Genomic DNA, 20,820 nt, shown 5'->3' on the forward strand with positions numbered 1-20,820 from the left:
GTATCATTGAGGATGTCTTGATTAAAATTGATAAATTCTTCTTTCTCGTTGATTTCGTTGTCATTGACACGGAATCGGTTCCAAATCCTAAGAGCCAAATTCCCGTTATCCTTGGCCGTCCTTTCTTGGCAACCGCGAATGCCAACATCAATTGTAGGACAGGGATAATGAAAATCTCATTTGGCCACATGAAAGTGAAGTTGAATATTTTCAATCTAACCCCCAACTCATTTGACAAGCATGAAGAGGTTAATGTTGTAAAAAAATGTCATGGCCTTAAAAGTGAAGGAATAGAGTTTTTGAGTGAAACCAAAGTTTCAAAAGATTCATCTTCAACCCTGCATTCTATGAAAATTGTTTCGAATTATTGTTGTGAAAGGGCATAGAAGCCCAAAGATTGCATTGACCAAGGACTGAAAACTTCTTTTCAGCTTAATCTAACAAGTTCTCTAGGGAACCATTTATTGGGTGGAGTTCAACACACTTATCACCCCAACAAGGAGGGGATGCATTATAAGATTTTTGATCTGGGCTAAAAGAGCCCAACGTCTTGCTAGAGACGTTAAAGACTAGCAAAAGCATTTCGTAGGGTGTCAAAACCCTATTTCTCCCTTATTTCTATCTTACATTTCTTTTCTAGCGAAGTCTAGATATTTGCTTTAAGTTCATATGCATTACTGGGACTTGTGATTAGGATTGCATGAGCTTTCATGTTGGAATTGAGCATTTTGCATAAATTCGATTGATCTCTGAGGAGTATTCGATCGATCAAATTTCTACCTACATCCAACACTTAAAAAAATTTTCGACCTGCATTCAACCTGCATCCAAATCACCTCTTTGTCCTATCGATTGAATTTGTCCTCAGATCAATCAGAAGTCCTTAGATCGATCTAAACTTTAAGTTTAATCGATCTTCAGTTCCAACACTTAGACAAATTTTGAGCCTGCACAAACCTACATATTTCAGCTTTTTGTCTCATCGATCGAAGACATTCATAGATCGATCTAAACTTCTTTGATCGATCCAACTTCACCATTGGATCGATCTACAGTACCCAATACTTAGAAAATTTTTGAACCCAAAAACCTGTATACTTTTACCCCCAAAAACCTGTATATTTTTACCTCACTGTCAGATCGATCGAACATTTGTTCTGATCGATCCCCATTTTGGAAATTCATTGCTTTGACTTTGTTTTGACTTTCAAATTTTAAAATCCAAAAAAAAATTTCCAATTTTTTATTTTTAATGTTTTTCAAAAAAAAAAAAAATTCAAAGGAAAGATCATTACAGTTCGATCGATCGAACTGGTTCGGGAAAGTTTTTAAAAATAGAAGTCAAGGGTTTGTAAATCGATTCAAAGATTGATCTAACCCTCTCAAACCCTCGTTCCCTTCATCGCTGCACATCCTATCTTCTCCATCTCTGGCGAGGTCCATCGTGTTCGCTACTCTTTCTCCTCTCGGATCTTGATTCGCATCTCACCCCCCTTCACATCTCCACTTCTCTCTTGATTCCGGTGAGATCCGAATCCTACTCTTGTGATTTCAAGCTTCGATTTGATGCATATATGCTTTAAATGTTAGATCTAAGTTGTTATGATGATGAATATCTCCATTGATGAAGCTTTGAGCTCTGTGTATATATGTGTATATATTTGTATATATGTTTTGTATAGATTTTGGATTTTATTTGATTTTCGGAGTTATGGGCCAAATCCAGTGACTAGGATTGATGTTTGTGTGTTGATGGGCCCACGAACATGTTCGTGAGGCCCCGTGCCATCCACGTCATAGATCTGTGACTTTTCATTTTCTGTTACAAAGTTCGATCGATCGAACATCTTTCTCCGATCAATCTGAGTGAGATCGTTCCCACTCATTTTTAAGATCGATTGAACTTTTATCGATTTCTCATTTTTAAGATCGATCCAAGTGAGATCGATCTCACAACTTTTATGATCGATCAAACTTTGTAGATTTGCAACATACACTTCATCCATCATATATTATGTTTCATGCTATCTCATACATGCCCAATGCCTATGTTTTCCGCATTGGATACATTTCATACTTATCATGTCTAGTATGTTTTACATCATGTCACTTGTTCTTTGTCACTTGCATAGATTCATGTTCTTTATCTGTTTTGTCTATCTTATTTGACATACATGATTCTATGATTTGTACTTTAATTCTTTATATCGACACTGACTTCCCTTGTAAGTTTTCTTTTTCTTTTTGCAGGCCATGGCTAGGGTCAAGATTGTAGCTCGCGGACACTATCACCGCAGGGGCAAGTAGAGTTTAGACGACGAGGCAGGTCCATCTCATGCCTAGGACCCCATTCAGGAGGAGCCAACAGAGCCCACTCCACCTCAGTCTCCAGCTGACAGTCGACTACAGTCTTTAGCTTAGGCATCTTCTTCCCAGGCTGACGCTGAGGCTGAGCACATACCATTTCCATCACCATCGCTAGCTCAGCCAGCCCAGCACTTAGACAGGCCATTATATAGATACTCACGCCTTCGAGTGGCGCATGAGTTGGTCTTCGACATAGATTACTTCTCCCGATCGGTACTTACCCGATTAGCATATGATAATATACTACGGAGGGGCCTTGCAGCCATTCTTGCCCCTGTCACATACCCGGTGTACCCGAGGCTAGTACGGATGTTCTTCCAGAACCTCCGGCCTGCCCCGCGTAACACGGCGGAGCTGAGGACCACCATTGACTGTCATTTGATCTCTATTACAGTGGATACATTATCCAGATCTTGCCACTGTCCATATGTCTGCCCTCTCGAGCTATAAGACACATATCCCACTCTCTAAAGGCCATTATATGCGGACATAGCAGTTTTTCTCACATGTTACTATGCCGATGGCGAGACTTTCCACCCGCACCTATCTTCTAGATGACCTATGGTTTTTCAACTCTGTCTTGTTCCGTAACATCTTCATGGCCGGCCATAAGATACACCAGAGAGGCCACTACCTGACAGCTCTATATCCATTCTACACAAGGTGTTGGCTTTCCATTCCTGCACTCATCTGGAGAATTATGATGAAGCTGTATGTTGACCATATCAGCAAGGCCAAACCTAGACGGGCTAAGTTCCTCCTATTCGGCCACCTCATCACCCAGATTTTACGTGATCAACGCTATCCCTTCCAGCCACGGGAGCGTACTAAGACTGGGGCCTACTCGTTTGAGAAGAACGATTGGGATAAGACATATAATGCTCATATCAAGAGCCTTTAGGATGATGTTGTAGAGGCAGCTAAGGATCAAGAGGCAGAGGAGATAGCAGCAGCAGCAGACCTGGCCGCGAACGATGTCGCAGTCGATCCAGCTGCCGTACATATGGATATTGATTTAGAGCAGTCTGCAGAAGACCCAGAGCAACACTCTCCAGTTGGGTCACCCGTTCACGATGAGGAGCAGGCTCAGGATCATCATTCTCCCGATCCAGCCACACCTGAGGTTCCTACTCATATACCCGACTTTGGAGAGCGACTTTAGACTCTGGAGGACGCCGTGGTATCTATCCGCACAGAGACTGTCTCCATTAAAGCTGACATTGCTTCCCTCCGCACGGATGTCATGACCGCATTCAGAGACTATCCAGTGACATCCACAGAGCGCGACCTGCCCGTCCTACCTCCTCCACTTGATCTTTCCATTATTCTTATTCCTCTTATATATCTATGATATCTGCATATTTTTGATACTGTTATATTCTTTTTGTAGCCGTATCTGTCGGCTTTGATACTGGATGTACTGTACTTTATTTTTGGTTTATATATGCTTTCTTTATGGATGCCCTATTTTCATATTCTTATATCTATCTGTTTGACTCCATCAGGTGCATCCCAGTGACTTCAGTAAGAGAGAGTATTGCCCAAAATTTTCAGGACCACCCTTATACCTCTCTCTATTTTCAGTTGCTATCCCATTTACACTTGAATGTCCACTGTGCACTGTTATTATCCCTTTTGTTATCTGATGAGTTTTATCCAAGTGCCAAATTTTCAGGACCACAGTTGATCCCAAGTTTGGGGGGGCTATGCCACCCACTTTGGATACTTCTATCCTGGCCATTCTTTGCCTTAGATGCACTGGTATTCTCCCTTTGTTCTCTTTGCACATTAAGGACACTGTGCCATTTAAGTTTAGGGGTAATGGTGCTTTACAGTGTTTGTTTTTAAATTCAAAATTTTGAGCATGACTTATGTATTTGAGGGATTTTCTATGATTGGTCCATAACTAGCTATGATTTTGATCTTTTGAGGACTATATTGCTTAAAATTTAAAAATTGCTTGACTTGAGAGTCCAATACTCCTTGTATGCCTTGTGGATGCCATTTAGGAGTAAATTTTTTGAAAGATTGATATCTTGCTTGCACTTGTGGTCCACATCATCCTGATTTTGTGATTGTTTTGAGATTCACTCTAGGATTCTACACTAGCACAGGCACACACTAGCATTCATTTGTGGGGTACATGCTTTGTTGATTATTGAATTGGTTATATCCCAATTGAGCTAGTAGTGCATTGAAAGCTTTCATTCTTGATAAAGGTGGATAACAACCCCTTTTCACTAAGTAGCCGGGATTCTAGCCTCATTAAGCACTGAACTTCTCACGCCAAAAGGTGGAGGGCTCAAACTTTAGGTTAATAATTGAATTCAATGATAAAAAAAAAAAAAATTTGTAAAAGCAAATAAAAAGTGAGGACTTCTCCCAAAAGGTGAGAAGTGGGAAATGATTAGATGGAGTTTATCTTGATTTGGAGCCTAGTTGATTTGAGCTTGTAAGTTCGTAGGGGTGTTTTAACGCCTAATGCCCTAAAGCCGTCTGGTTTGGGAGTCATTGACCTAACACTTGATCTCATGAATCGCTAGAAAGCTTAATAGATCAACACATTGCACTATGCTTCCATCTTTGATCCTAAAAATAAAAAAAATAAAAAAAATTTGAGTGAAAAAAATAAGCGCACCTAGAATAATAAAGCTTTAATAAAAGGTCCACTTTTTGTCTTGATGATTGGTACTAGATTTGTGTGCTAGTTTGAGGGTAAGGATGTAATCATTTCTTTAGTTGGCTAAGATAGCAACATACTTAATGCCGGTCCACTCAAAAAGGATTCTAGAGTTGTTTTGATTTTTATGATCATTTTCTTGATATGTGGAGGACCATACTTGCTTGCTTGATATTGAAATTTTGGGAGATTGCTTGAAAATGTGTAAAAAATTATATACTTGAAGTAGTTTTCTCCCAATGCTTGTTTGCAATATTGGTGCTTCTTTTGTGAAAATAAGCTTAATGTTTGTGGGTATCATTTCTGGAAACCCTCACGAGATTTCACTCGTCCACTAGGGTAACCTAGGGATTTAAAAGACTTGTTGCATATGCTAAATGTAATCGTGTTCCCTACGAAAGTGGCGTTATCCATTTATTGCTTTCTAGTTTATAGTTGTATAATTGTTCATTTCATTCCTTTACTTTCTAGTTCATTGCTAGGGACTAGCAATATTTAAGTTTGGGGGTGTGATGAGCGCTGAAAAGTGCGCATTTAAACCCCTTAAGCTTAGGTATTCTAGAACCTTTATCTATCTTACTTTCCCACTTTGTATTGATTTCATGTTATTTCCATTTTTAGGTACTTATTCCTAAAATAAGCTAACTCAGCCAAATAAGAGCAGAAATGAAGCAATTCTGGGATGAATCAAAGAAAAGAGCAAAGTAGAGCAAAAGGAAGCAAAGAGTGGAATTTCAGCAACTTCAATCGATCTCAAGAAAAGTTCGATCGATCCAACTTTCATCGATCTCAGCATTTCAAGATGGATCTGAGCCATGTTTGTCCCTATTCAGAGATCTCAAAGTTCGATCAATCCAACTTGATTCTCTAATCGATCGAACATTCTTATCCTTATCCAAATGATTGATCTTATCCAGCTGTACCACTTTGCCAACCGTTTTTGTCCTTTTCCCAAAAATATCTTCAAAATATCTTAGATTTATTTTTATCCAAAAAGGCGCCGCCATAGAGGATCGATCCAGCTTCAGTTCAATAGATCTCAGCCATGTTCAATCGATCCAAGGTCAAGGTTCAATTGATCAAACTTCCTCTAGTGCGAAAAAGTTAAATTGCCAGCTCATAAAAAGTTGCCCTTATCCAATTATTGGGAGAATATTGGAGTATGTGCCAGATCATTTTTGGGTGTCACCTAACCTACCAAAAAGGACGATTTGAGCAACTTTTGAGGGGGGATTCACACAACCATAGAGGGAGATTTTGGAGAGAATTCTTAGTAAGGAAGCAAAAGGAGAAGAGGAAGCTAGAGACACCATTGGAGGTTCTTCATCAACCAAGGAGCAGATTTCTTCCATGGAGCTTGCCCTTGAGGGTTGGAAGACATCATCCATGAGTGTCTAGACATCCTCTTGGGGCTAAAGTTAGCCTTAAGCATGCTTTCTACATCTTGATTTATGTATTTTTTAGGGGATTTGTATTGTGATACATGTTTTAACACTTATATATATATAGATCTTGTTTATTTAATGATTTATGCGGTTTAATGCTTCCAATTGATCATTTCATTCTATCTATATATCTATGTATGCTAGAATAGATGTTCATGTGTTTGTCTCTATTTCTTGTGTTGTTGATGCATGTCTATGTGTATTAATGCTATAGATATAGAGATTGTCAAAACATAGTGCTTAATGGAATGCTCTTGTGATTTAGTTGATGGTTTATACTCATTTCTTGATGGATTGTGCCTCTCCCTTAGTTTAATTAGTTAATTTCATGTCATTAGCTTAGTTGTAGTGTAGTTGCTAAATGGGAGGACAATCCATGCTTGTTGTTTGATGTTCCATGCTTTTGAATACAAGTAGCATATGTCTCTAACCTTGTGATGTGCTTGGATTGTGAGCTTAATGAAAGGATTAATGGCTTAGTTTGATATATTGTGCTTTTCACTATGTTGTTTAGACAATATATGCTTAATTGATCATCCTTGCTAATTGAAACAACCAAACACACACACACAAATATTACAACACATATCTTCCCCTCATTAATCATTCATTAAAGGTGTAGAAAAGTATGCTTAGTGGCGATCTCTAAACCCCAAGATCTTTCTCTCTCTTTTATTCTCTTTATTGCATTATTGTTTACTTTAGTTTAATTTGCATCTAGTGTAATTCAACCAACCAACTACTATTTTGATCACTCGACCTACTAACCCTAATCTTGATTCCTCAACCTAATACGACCCATCGATCCCTTGGGACGATCCCTACTTGCTGTAGTTATATTTTTAGTGAAAGGTAGTAGTGGCAATTTCTAAATGTAAAACTTGGCCACATTTATCATAGCTCTACACCAATATCTTTTGGTATCGCACAAACTGTTGGGTTTCGAGGTTGACGACCCGGGACACACCATTTACTTTTGTAGAAAAGTACTCTGGTTGCTCCCAGTGTCTATAGGGGCATGGATGCATAGTTCTTCAAAAACTTCTTCTTTTCTTAGGGTGTTTCTAAGAAAATATTTTTGACAGATATTTTCATTTTGGGTCATTAGTGCAGTTAACCCTTTTTAGAGGGGTCATTGTACAATTAATGAAAGTTATTGCAAAAATGCCTCGTTTTAAGCCTTGATTCTCATACAGGATTCATTTTCACTTTTCGTCGAGTTCTGTACTCATAGAATTTCCTTTTGGTCATTTTCCCCTAGTTTCAAGGTTTTTGACTTCGGGTGCCGCCGAACTTGTTTAGGGCATATCTTTCTGCTCGGGACTCGGTTTTTGATGCTGTTTCTTCCGTTGTTCCTATTTTCTCATTTCAGTTCTTTTTTGTTCATAGAGTTTTGCCGTTTGAGTACGTCTACTAAAATTCCACTTTTCCAGACTCGACGGGGCCCTTTCGGGGCACTTTAAGGGTTTTACTATAAATAGAATGTCTTAAGTGAAAAATCACTTTTTTCATCTTTTTCCTCCCTTTTGGCCGGTAGCCATGGAAGCCCATGGGGCTGCCACCTTCTCTCTCTTCTTTTGGACTTCTTCCATTTGTTAAAAAGTCATAGTGCCTTTGTGTTTTATGTTTGTCTTGACGACGCGCATCTTTCCTCCTTATTAGAATCCGTTTTTGGCCATTTTTTGAGTTCGGGTTTGAGGTCAAGTTTGGATTTTGGTATGTCCTCTTTGGAGTTTAATAATCACCATGTTGTCCCCGACATAACCTAGAAGTATTGTCGGATTCAAAGCACTTTTCTTTCGGTGGGGATTTAAGATTTCATCTCAAATGGAGGTAAGGGGTGTTATAATTTATTATCTAAGGGTTTTACTTGCTTTTGTAGTGAAATATAAGTTGTATGCAGGTCTTTTATTAATTTGAGAAATTAATGATTAATTGTAATTTGCAAATAACTCACTTTAGACTTGATATATGACATGGCCATGACTTGATCTTTGATATACATTAATTTGGGATGATTTAGATGAGTTTTCAAATCTAGATATTTAATGAATTTAATTTGATTTAAATTCTACTTAATTGTACCTTACTTGTATTCCATTTTAGACTTGATAGATGGCATGGCCTGTGACGACCCTGGTTTTTAGGCCAGCGTGTCCTGTGATGAACCATAAGGATGATCCGATAACGGATCCGAATGCGGAAGCAAAAACAGAAAACAAGACTCTAAGAAGTCAAAGTGACCTTCCATGAGGTCGTGGAACTCAACAAGAACTGATACGGAAACAGAAGATCGAAAATATGACAAATAAGCCCCCAGGGGCAAAATAGTCATTTTGAAAGTACAGATTCCGGTGCCACCGAGCACACCATTGGAAAGACAATGAAAAACTAACCAAGATGGACTCAAGAGGCACATGATTCGGGGTCCGGTTGATGAAGATATGAAACTCCAAAGTTTCATAAAATTAAACTTTTGGGTTTTTAAGACAAGTGCGGCAATGGTACTTTACAAAGGGTAAATTGGTCTTTTTAGACGAAACCAGATACAATCGAGAATAGCATTAGATAGACAAGGAAAAATTAATAAATCTAGACTCAAGAATCACTTGATTTGGAGTCGGGACGAAGAAGATATGAAGCCTCAAAGTTTCAAAAAAATATCAACTTTTCGGGTTCAAAAATCTGGGCAGGAATAGTGTTTTGACAGAAAGCTCCAATTAAAATTTTTTCCAGAACCGAGGCTAAAAACGGACCCTTAAACGAGTTTTTCTGGAAAAACACAAAGAAGAAACCCCCCTTAAAATCACGTTTTCTACCCGACTATGCAGAAGAAACCAAAAAAAATATGATGTAAAGTCCCTAAAATGCCCCTTGAATAGCCTAGGTCAAGATGGACCCAAAAAGCTGCTACAAGCATTTTTTCCAGAAACAGCCATAACAGAGAGTAAAAATGGGCTAGTAGATGAATTTTTATGAAAAAACACAAAGAAGAAACCCCCCTCAAAATTGAGTTTTCTACATGACGCGCAAGAGAATTAAAAAAAAATGCAATGTAGGATTCCCGAAATGCCCCTCCAAGAAATCTGGTCATGGAGGTCCAAAAAGCTGCTAAAAAAAAACAGAAAGCTGAACTTTGTGATCAATTTCCGGCACCAAGACGACATTTTCTGGAAAAACACAAGAAAGAAACTACCCCTAAAATCACATTTTCTATTCAACCATGTTGAAATAAGGAAATAAAACTGATGTGAAAGGTCCAGAACGCCCCTAGATCAGATTATGCAAAAAAAGTGCGAAATGAATTCACAAGAGGCTCAAAACACAAACGATAAGGTTTTGCCCGGAAACGACTATGCACGCAAATGTAACTTACCTATTTGGACGTACTACAATAGTCCATGACTTAAAAACATAGCCGATGCAAAATCCGACCCCCCAACGGGCAAAAAGGCAAAAATGGACTTGGAATGGAAAACATGGAATCAAAAAATATAAAACAGGATCAAATGACCATTTGGCCCTTGGACACACTTCATACAAGATTAATAAGACCCTATAAAAGAATGAAAATGGAATTCCCACACCCGATGCAACTATGGTGAAGCAATGACTTGCGATTTTTCAAGATTTTCACAATATTTCATGAAGTTAAAAAGTACATAGAACACAATATACATGTCATTGGCCTCCGGCCTCATCTCATACATATCAATTACGTTGAAAGGAGTGTACTTAAGTACACATTACATACATGTTAAAGGGCATGGTAAGGTCATCACCTATATCCATTCTAAAACTCAATTAGGTTGTTAGAACAATAAAGTAGAACTTTAATTAAATCATGCTAATTTAAATCCCAAGGTTCTAAAACAACTTCAGATAGTCCCAATTTAATATATACTAGTAAACAAGTCATGGCCAATACAAATATCAAGTTAAAACCTTAATTAAGCTAATGGGACCACAAAATAGATTTTAATTAATTCTTTTAATTAAAATCTCTAGATTTTTAAACTTAACCAAATGCTCTCAATTTAACGTATCTTAGAGAATATGCCAAGGACTAATATAATATCACATTACAAGTTTATTTCATTCAATTTAAGACCATGTGACTTAACCTTTCACTAAAGTTAAATATAAATTAAAAGTTACAATTCTCATGTAATTAATCCCAATTTAATATATGTGAACAACTATACCTAAGCTTAATTTTCTAGCATGCCACAATACAATCCCAAGTTGTATATCACCATAAGGATTAAATCTTAAACATGCAATTTAATTAAATAAAATGTTTCAAAACCTAACCGAATATTCTAAATCAAATATATGTGAAGCTATATGGCATGTAAATGAAGAATATCAAGTCAGAATTTAAATAGAGTGAATAGTGCACTCGGGGCAAATTAATTAATAATTACTAATTTTCAAAAGACTTCCAATCACTTTCAAATTCAACTATGTTGGAGAGCATGCTAAGGCCTAATTTAATATGCTAACACATATTGATTTCAAGCTAGTTAAGACCATGTGAATTAATCATTCGCCTAAGATAAATATTAAATAAAATCTTTAATACTTATTCAAATGTTCCAATTTTAATACACGACAATGAGCATATCAAGGGGCAATATAAAATCATGCTACATGTTTAAACCAAGTCATGAGCAACCGGGAAAATTAGATCCCGTACAAGAAAAATAAATAATAAAATCTATAGATTTTCATTTAATCATGCAAACAAGTAGTATAAGCATCACAAGCATGCTATATAACAAGAATTTAAACCTAGAATATCCCCTACCTCAATTTGAGATGAAAATCTCAAAAGCCATTAAAATGGAACGGCTTCGAATCTGACGAAACTACTAGGTTTTGTCGGGGACAACGCCGTGAACATAACCCCCATCAAAGCCCCATTAAAATCATAACTTGACCTCAAAACCAAACTCAAGAAATGGTCAAAACTGAATTCTAATAAGGGGGAAAGGTAGAGCACGGCGAGGGGAACAACAAACGTTAAGGCCGAAGACTTTCCATCAAGGAAAAGTGAACCAAAAGAGGAGAGAGAAGATGGCAGCACCCCTTGGGCTGCCATGGGAGCTCCAGGTCGTGCATGAAGAGGGGAGAAGATGAAAAATGAAATATCTGACCCCCCCTTTTATAGAAATCTCAAAAAGTGCTCCGAACAGGCCCCGCCAGGTCTGAAAAAGTAAAATTTAAGCAGACGCATTCAAATGGAAAAACTTTATGAACAAAAAAGATTCAAAATGATAAAATATGAACAAAAGAAGAAACGACGTCGAAAACTGAATCTCGAGCAGAAAGTTATGCTCAAAACAAGTTTGGCGTAAATCGGGGCCAAAAACCCTGAAACTGGAAAACATCGACCAGGAGGAAATTTCAAGAGTACACAACTCGACAAAATGTGAAAATGAAACCTCTACGAGGGTCCAGGCTCAAAATAAGACATTTTGCAATAACTTTCATTAATTGCACAATTGACCCTTCAAAAAGTGAAAACTGCACTTATGGCCCAGAATGAAAATATCTTCCTAAAATATTCCCCTGAAATAAAATATATCTTCAAAAGATATTTACGAAAAACATCCCAAGAAAAGAAAATAATTTCAAAGAACTTTGTATCCATGCCCCTATAGACACCGGGAGCAACCAGAGTACTTTTTTGCAATAATAAAGATACGTATTTCGAGAAAACCACTCAAGATGAAGGCATGTGAAGTCAAAAACCAACTCCGAGCATGAGAAGTGAGGTTGTGCCAAAAATTGACAAACGGAGATAAGACAGAATAGGGAAAAGGACGAAATAACGCATAGTGTCGAAAAACGAAAAATATGAAAATGACTCGGTCCTTAAAGGAAGTTGTCAATCCACGGAAAAGAGTCTCAGGAACCAATTCTGATCACTTGAGATGACACTAAGCGACACAAAACAAAGCTCAGAAAAGAAAATTAAACGAAAACAATTAATTCGTAAAATTTTTAGAAAAAAGAAAGAAAGGAAAATTTTCGGGTCGTTACATGGCCATGGCTTAATTCTCGATATATATTAATTTTGGATCATTTGAACAACTTTTAAAATCTACAGATTTAATTAATTTAAATTAATTAAATTATACATGATGATGTCTTGCTCATTTTGCATTTTTGATTTGATATATGTAATGACCATGCTAGTTGTTTAACATGTATTAATTTGAGGTTATTTAGAATTGATTTGAAATTTAGAGAATTTAATTATCTTTGTTTAGTTAAATTTTATCTAATTGCTCCATGGATTTAATTGCGTTCTAGAAGTTGTTTCTATGTTTAAATCATGGACTTGGACTTATTGTATATCACTTGGTTACGTTTTGAGCATTGGACAATATTGTTGTCTTGTGTAATGAGTTGCACACTTTGTATTTGACATCTTTTATGCCATAGTAGTTGTGGACTTAGAGCATGTATTGTACATGTTTCCAAATTTGGTTGTGCATGGTAGATAGTTGATTATCTTGTATATACATGTTGATATATACGTTGTTGCACAACTTGTTGATTTTGGAAACTTGGGGTTGTCGTTCTTTGACTACGGTTAGGACATAGTTCTAGTACGGGGGATTGTCCCTCTATAGTCTAGTGCGCACATAGGGAGGTTACCCGTGGGCTAGTAACCTTAAAGTAACTATGGTGTCGGTCTGATCCGGCATGATGTCCAAGTATCCACCTTGTTTGATTTCGCACTTTATTTCAAGTTGATAACTAGATAATGTAGTTACTTGTTGTTCTTTATTTGATTTCCAATTTTAAGTTTCAAGATGTTAACTTTGAGAAATCATGCTTTATGCGTTGTATTGGAAGTTCCAATCTTAGTTAAATTGCATTGATATTGTGATTTGTGTTTTGATGTACAAATATAGCTTAGGAATGATCCTATAGATTCATTCAGAAAATAGACGTTAGGTGGCATGATCCACTTTAATTGTTTTAGTGTTTTAGATTTCAAGTTGAGGACGTTAAGAATCTATATCTTGTTGCTTTGTATAACATACTTCTATGTTGCTTAAATTGTATGAATGATGTGATTTATGCTAGAAATGATCTAAGATAGCTTAGGATGCTCCCTGAGTCTTATCTTGACATAGACGTTAGGTGGCATGAGCCCCTTTGACTTGTTTCCCCTTAAGGTGATAATTTTGCAAAATGCTAGGTCTATGCATGCTCATTTCCTACAAGTAGCTTTATGTTACTCACCCCAAAGTTACCAGGGACATTTTTCAGGTACGAAGACTTGGTTCATGATGCTCATCATTCCTTGGATGACTTGTAACTTTTAAGTTTCCATTTCATGCAAATGTTAGCATGAAATGTCATTTTGTAGCTTTTTATGTCAAAACTTGTATATTTGATTCCACATATGTAATGTGTACATAAGTGCACATTTTGTAATGTATTTGACATGTATGAGATAAGGCCGAAGGCCAATGACATGTGTCTTGCATCCTATACAACTTTTAAATTTATGGAATATTATGAAAATATTGAAAAATGCCAAGTCTTTTCACCATGCTTGTATCGGGTGTGGGAATTCCATTATTTCTCTTTCGTAGGGTCTCATTAATCATGTATAAAGTGTGGCCAAGGGCCAAAAGGGAATCTGACGGCCCTGGTTTTTCAAGCCAGTGCGTCCTATGATGAACTGAAGATTGATCTGATAAGGGATCTAGATGCAGAAACAAGAAACAAAACAATGGTCTCTCAAGGCACAACACACCTCTAAGACACTTTGATGACCTTCCATGAAGTCATGGAACTCAAAAGAATCAAATACAGAAGCTAAGATTAAAAAAAAAAAAAAACAATTAAGCCCCTATAGACAAAATAGTCATTTCTAAAACTATGGATTCGGGTGCCACAGAGCACACCGCTGGAAAAACAACAAAAAACTAATTAAGATAGACTTAAGAATCGCATGATTTGGAGTCCGGACGTAGGAGAAACGGCAAGATGAAGAAAAACGAGCACCTAAGGCTAAAAGGGTAAACTGGTAATTATCCAAGAAGATCTGGGTACAACCGAGCACACTGTTGGAAAGGCAGCGAAAAATTAGTCAAGTTTAAAAAAAAAGTTCACTCAATTTGGAGCCCGGACGAAGGAGAAACGAGGGTTTGAAGTTGAGATGTCGCGGCGGTCCGATGACCCATGCGTGCGCCCACCGGCACCCAATGGCATGCACATGCTGACAACAAGGGTCCAAAGCAAATTTTCCAAAACTGAGGCTTGAAACGGAGGCCAAAACGAATTTTTCTGGAAAAATACGAAGAAAAAACCCCCCCTAAAATCAATTTTTCTACCCGATATCACGGAAGGAAACGAAAAAAATACACTGAGAAATCCCCAAAATGCTCCTAGATCAGAAGAGGTCAAGAGGGCAAAAAGCTGCTACAGTAACTGTCCTGATCTGAGAGTAGAAATGGGCTATCAAACAAATTTTTCTGGAAAAACATTAAAAAAAAGCCCCTCCCAAAATTAAATTTTCTACCCGGCATCGCGGGAGAAAATAAAATTAAAAAACACTATGAAATGGCCAAAATGCCCCTAGATCAGTAAAGGCTTAAAAACTCAAAAGTAAATCCATAGAGTACTCATTTTGTAAAATATGACACCAAACTTGAAAATGATCATGTACGCAAACATAACTTACCTAATAGGACGTGCTAAAATGGTCCACGGCTTAAAAAAACCGCCGATGCAAAATTCGACCCCCCGACAGCCAAAAAGGCGAAAATGAACGAGAAATGGGAAATTTGAAAACCAAAATTAACAAATGATTTCAAATTATTGTTTGGCCCTTGGATACACTTCATACATGATTAATGAGACCCTATGAAAGAATAAAAATGGAATTCCCACACCTGATGCAAACATAGTAAAGTAAAGACTTGTTATTTTTCAATATTTTTATAATATTTCATGAAGTTAAAAGTTACATAGGATACAAACTAGATACCATTGGCCTATGGCCTCATCTTATAGATGTCAAATACATTGTAAAGAGTATACTCATGTACACATTACATGTATGGAATCAAAAAATACAAGTTTTGACGTAAGGCTACAAAATGATATTTCATGCTAACATTTGCATGAAATGGAAACTTGAAAGCTTCAAGTCATCCAAGGAATGATGAGCATCACGAACCAAGTCTTCATACTAGAAACAAATCCCCAGTAACTTTGGGGTGAGTAACATAAAGCTACTCATAGGAAATGAGCATGCATCGACTAAGCATTTTTATAAGATTACATTTACATGAAGCAATTCAAGAATCATGCTACCTAACGTCTATGTCATAAGTGAGACTCAGGGATCATCCTAAACTACTCATGCAATTGAAACGAACAACAGCATACAAGTATACATACTCAGATATACAAAATGATGCTAAAACATGATATATAACATATAAACATACATTTACAAGTATACTAAACCATATTAAGACAAGTCATGCAATGTCTAAGTATATTCGCACAAGTATACATTTAATATGGAATCTCATATATCAAGTACACAACACAAGTATACCAAATGCTATTTAAACTTATGGAACAAGTATACAAGTTCAAGTATACTAAACAAGATTCAAATACCCAAAGCAAGCATCAATTCTCAAGCTACAAGTAATCCATGATTAACAACTTGAAATTAAACGCGAAATCAAATAGTGGAAAGACTAGGACATGCGGTCGCTAGACCAAGCAAGTATTTTTAGGTAATTACGACCCACAAGGTACCACCTAGTGTACACTTATGACTTAGAGGACATTTGTCCACGTAATAGAGCCAAACCCTAGCCATCACCTAAATTATGTCCTCACAAGCTTTCCAAAATCAATAAGTTCTAAACTTATACAAAATCAAATGCAAGTTACCACATTCCATGCATAAGTAAGGTTGAATCCATACAAACCATGTCCTAGAATTTAAGTCTATATAACATATGATGTGTCATGTCCTCAACATACAATTTATAACCAAAGCAAGAATATTTTACAACAATTGAACCAAATTACAATCCTAAGCCACAAGTACTAAATAAGCTACAATTTAACAACTAGCTTTCACGGTAAAAATTTGTAATATTCTAACAAGTTATATACCTACACAAGATATATTTAAACAAGTCATGCAAGACAATGATATCCTATATCATGCTAAGTCCAATTCCTTAATTTAAACATAGAAACAATTTCAAAGACATAGTTAAATCCATGGAACAAGTAGATATAATTTAATTAACTACAATAATTAAATTCTCTAGATTTCAAATCAATCCCAAATAATCTCAAATTAATATATGTTAAGGGATATAGCATAGTCTTCACATATATCACATCAAATATCGAATCAAGGGATTAAAACACTTAAAATAAAATTAATTAAACTCATTAATTAATTTTCTCTAGATTTCCAAATAACTCCAAATGTCCTCAATTTTATATAGGTTGAACAATATTCTAAGGCCTATTTTAATATCACATTACAAGTTGATTTCATGCTTGTTACAACTATGTGAATTAATTTTTCACAAAAGATAAATATTAAATAAAATTTGCATTTCTTATTCAAATGCTCCCAATTTAATATATGTTGATATACATACCAAGGCTTAATTTACTAACATGCCACAATTTAATTCTAAGGTACACACCTTCATGCGAATTAAATCTTAAACATAGAAAATAATTAAATTAAAGTCTAAAACTTGAACAAAGGCATGCTTACAAGTTGTATATGTTTATATAACAATCAATATAGTATTAATATAAACCTCAGACATCCCCTGCCTCAATTTGAGATAAAAATCTCAAAAGCCACCAAAATGAAACCACTCCGAATCCGACGATACTTCAGGGTTTTGACGAGGATAACACGGTGAACATTAAACTCCAAAGAGGACCTACCAAAATCCTAACTTGACCTCAAACCCGAACTCAAAATTTGGCCAAAAATAGGTTCTAATGAGGGGGAAAGATGCGCGTCATCAAGACAAACACAAAACGCAAAGGCACTAGGACTTTTTAACAAAGGGAAGGAGGTTTAATTGAGAGAAGAAGGGTGGCAGCCCCCCTTAGGCTGCCATGGCAGCTGCTGGCCATGCATGAAGAGAGGATAAGGTCAAAAATGAAATGTCTCACCCCCCTTTTATAGGAAAACCCTAAAAGTGCCCTGAAAGGGCCCCGCCGAGTCCAGAAAAATAAAATTTGAGCATATGCGCTCAAATAACAAAACTCCATGAACAAAAAAGAACCAAAATGATAAAATATGAACAATGGAAAAAACGACATCAAAAATCGAGTCCCGAGCAGAAAGATATGCCCCAAATAAGTTCGGCGGCAACCGGGGCCAAAAACCCTAAAATTGGGAGAAAACGACCAGAAGGCAATTCTAAGAGTACATGACTTAACAAAAAGTGAAAATGAATCCTGTACGAGGATCCAGACTCAAAATGAGACATTTTTGCAATAACTTTCATTAATTGAATAATGGCCCTCCAAAAAGTGAAAACTACATTAATGACTCAGAATGAAAATTATCTTCCAAAAATATTTTCTTAAAAACCCCTGAAATAAAATATCACCAAAAGATATTTACGAAAAATACCCCAAGAAACAAAAATGTTTCTGAAGAACTTTGCATCCATGCCCGTATGGACACCGGGAGCAACTAGAGTACTTTCCTACAAAAGTAAAGATACGTATTTTATGAAAACCACTTAGAATGAAGATACATGAAGTCAAAAACCAAATCTGAACATAAAAAGTGAGGTTATGCCAACAAAGTGACAAACGGGGAAAAGACAAAATAGGAAAAAGGACGAAAAGTGAATAGTGTCGAAAAATGAAAAATATGGAAATGACTCGGTCTTTAAAGGAAGTTGTTAATCCAAAAGAAAGAGTCTCAGAAACCATTTTCGATCACTCGAGATGACACTAAATGACGAGAAACTGAACTAAGAAAAGAAATTTCAACGAAAAAAATTCATCCGTGAAATTCTGAGGAGAAAGGAGAGGAAGGAAATGACCGGGTCATTACAGGTAATTTGAAGCCATTTCATAATTTCAAATTTCAAAATTTTCATTTCATATGCATTTTTGCCTTTTTGGCCATTGGGGGGTCGAATTTTGCATTGGCGGTATTTTTAAGCTATGGACCATTGTACCACATCCTGATAGGTAAGTTACGTTTGCGTACATGATCATTTTCAAGAAAAACCTTATCCTTGGCGATTTGAACCTCCTATGGACTCATTTTGCATTTTTATTGTATAATCTTGTTTAGGGGCATTTTGAGGTTTTCCTTCGGGAAATAAATCACGGTCATGTCATAGTCACTTAGAAAAAGTGATTTTTTTTTTGGGGGGGGGGGGGGGGCGGGGTTTCTTCTTCGTGTTTTTCCAGAAAATGTCGTTTGGTACCGGAAATCCCTCGCGAAGTTCAGCTTTCAGTTTTACATTTTAGCAGCTTTTTGACCCTCATGACCTGATTTATGGAGGGGCATTCTGGGCCTTTCACAATAAGTTTTTTTTGCATTTTCTTTCTCATTGTTGAGTAGAAAACTCAATTTTGAAGGGGGTTTCTTCTTTATGTTTTTCCAAAAAATGTTATCTTGGCCCTCAAAAACACATTTTTTCTCGAAAAACCCCTGCTGTTAGGTTTTTGTTGAATTGTAGTACAAGTGTGCGGATTAAGTGTACGGGTGGTGGATCTCGTAACCGGTTACGTGTGCTTGGGCAGAATATGTGACCTCTGTTTTTGCCTCCAAACTGGTTAGGAAAGTCTCGTAACCGGTTTGATGTTCTTGGGTTGGCTCCTTTTGACCTTTTTGCCCCTTTTTAATCCGTTAGCCATATCTTCTTCGTTTGGACTCCGAATCAAGTGATTCTTGAGTTTAAGTTTATTAATTTTTCATTGTCTTTCCAATGGTGTACTCGGTAGCACTCACTTTTATTTAGAAATGACCATTTTCCCCCTAGGTTCATTCTTGTCCGTTTTTGAAACGTCGCTTCCGCATTTATTTTCTTTGCGTTCCGTGACCTCATTGAGGGTCACATTGGTGCCTTAGAGACGTGTTGTATCTCTAGAGACTATTGTTTTATCTTTTGCTTCCGTATTCCGGATTCATTATCGAATCTACGTTCGGTTCATTACAGGATACATTGGTCTAAAAACAGGGCCGTCACAGGTGGTATCAGAGCTTCTAGGTTCAAAAACCTTAGGACGACGGGTTTTGGGTGCATATCATGCTTGTGTTGCCATGCTTTATGTGTTTATATGCTACCTAATAACATGTTTATGTGTTTACATGTTACATGTGGTATGCCGTTTGTTTAGCACGATTTTATTCTAATATAAAAGGCAGGACACATGATGTATGCTAGATTAAATTTGTATATACATGATTGTTTTGCATATTTAACAGGGCTCAGGATTAGTCATGGGATGTTTGAGTTGTGGTTGAGTTACTTGGTGAGTTGGCACTTGGTGTGATGGTTGGTCTGTCTAGTTATGTTTAGGCACTCTTCTTTGATGTCTTTGGCAATTGTTAGCACGGTTTTGCAATAGTTCAAGTCGTTGTTAGCCTAGCGTTGGCTTTGGATAGGTGGAGGGTCACCTTTTGTTTAGGTTCTCGTGAGGTAAGTCATTTGGCATTACCGTAGTGCTGGATTTATTGGTTTTGGGCCATGATGAGGTTGTAGACCTCTTAGGCTCTTTGTTTGTTTGGGAAGGATCCTCTAAGATTGCAATTTTCGTGGGCGGGTACGTTTGTGGGCGGGTGCATGGCACTGTCATGCTACCGTACTGGCTAGCTACGAGTACAGTTCGAATGGAATCAACTTTGGTTTTTGTTCCGATAGGCGTAGTCCTTTGGGTTGGCGATGGTGCGAGTTTTGGTTTGAGCGTCTGGTGTTGAGACGGATATTGATGATCGTTTTGCAGATGATTTTGGATATTGATTCAGTTTTCTAATTGTATGGCTAGAGTAGCCATTTCGTTTGAGTTTTCCTTGCGTGATGATGTGTAATGACCCGGTCATTTTCCTCCCTTTCCTTTTTCTTAAAATTTACGGGTGAATTTTTTCCGTTGTCTTTTCTATTATGTGTTTGATTTCTCATCACTTAGTATCATCTCGAGTGCTCATAAATGATTTCTGAGACTCTTTCCTTTGGATTGACAACTTCCTTTAAGGACTGAGTCATTTCTACGTTTTTCGTATTTTGATACTATTCACTTTTCGTCCTTTTCCTTATTTTG

This window comes from Cornus florida, unplaced genomic scaffold, assembly GCF_030987335.1.
Source record: "Cornus florida cultivar Cherokee Brave unplaced genomic scaffold, ASM3098733v1 CherokeeBrave_3.0.0_Hap2_Chr11, whole genome shotgun sequence".
NCBI lineage: Eukaryota > Viridiplantae > Streptophyta > Magnoliopsida > Cornales > Cornaceae > Cornus > Cornus florida.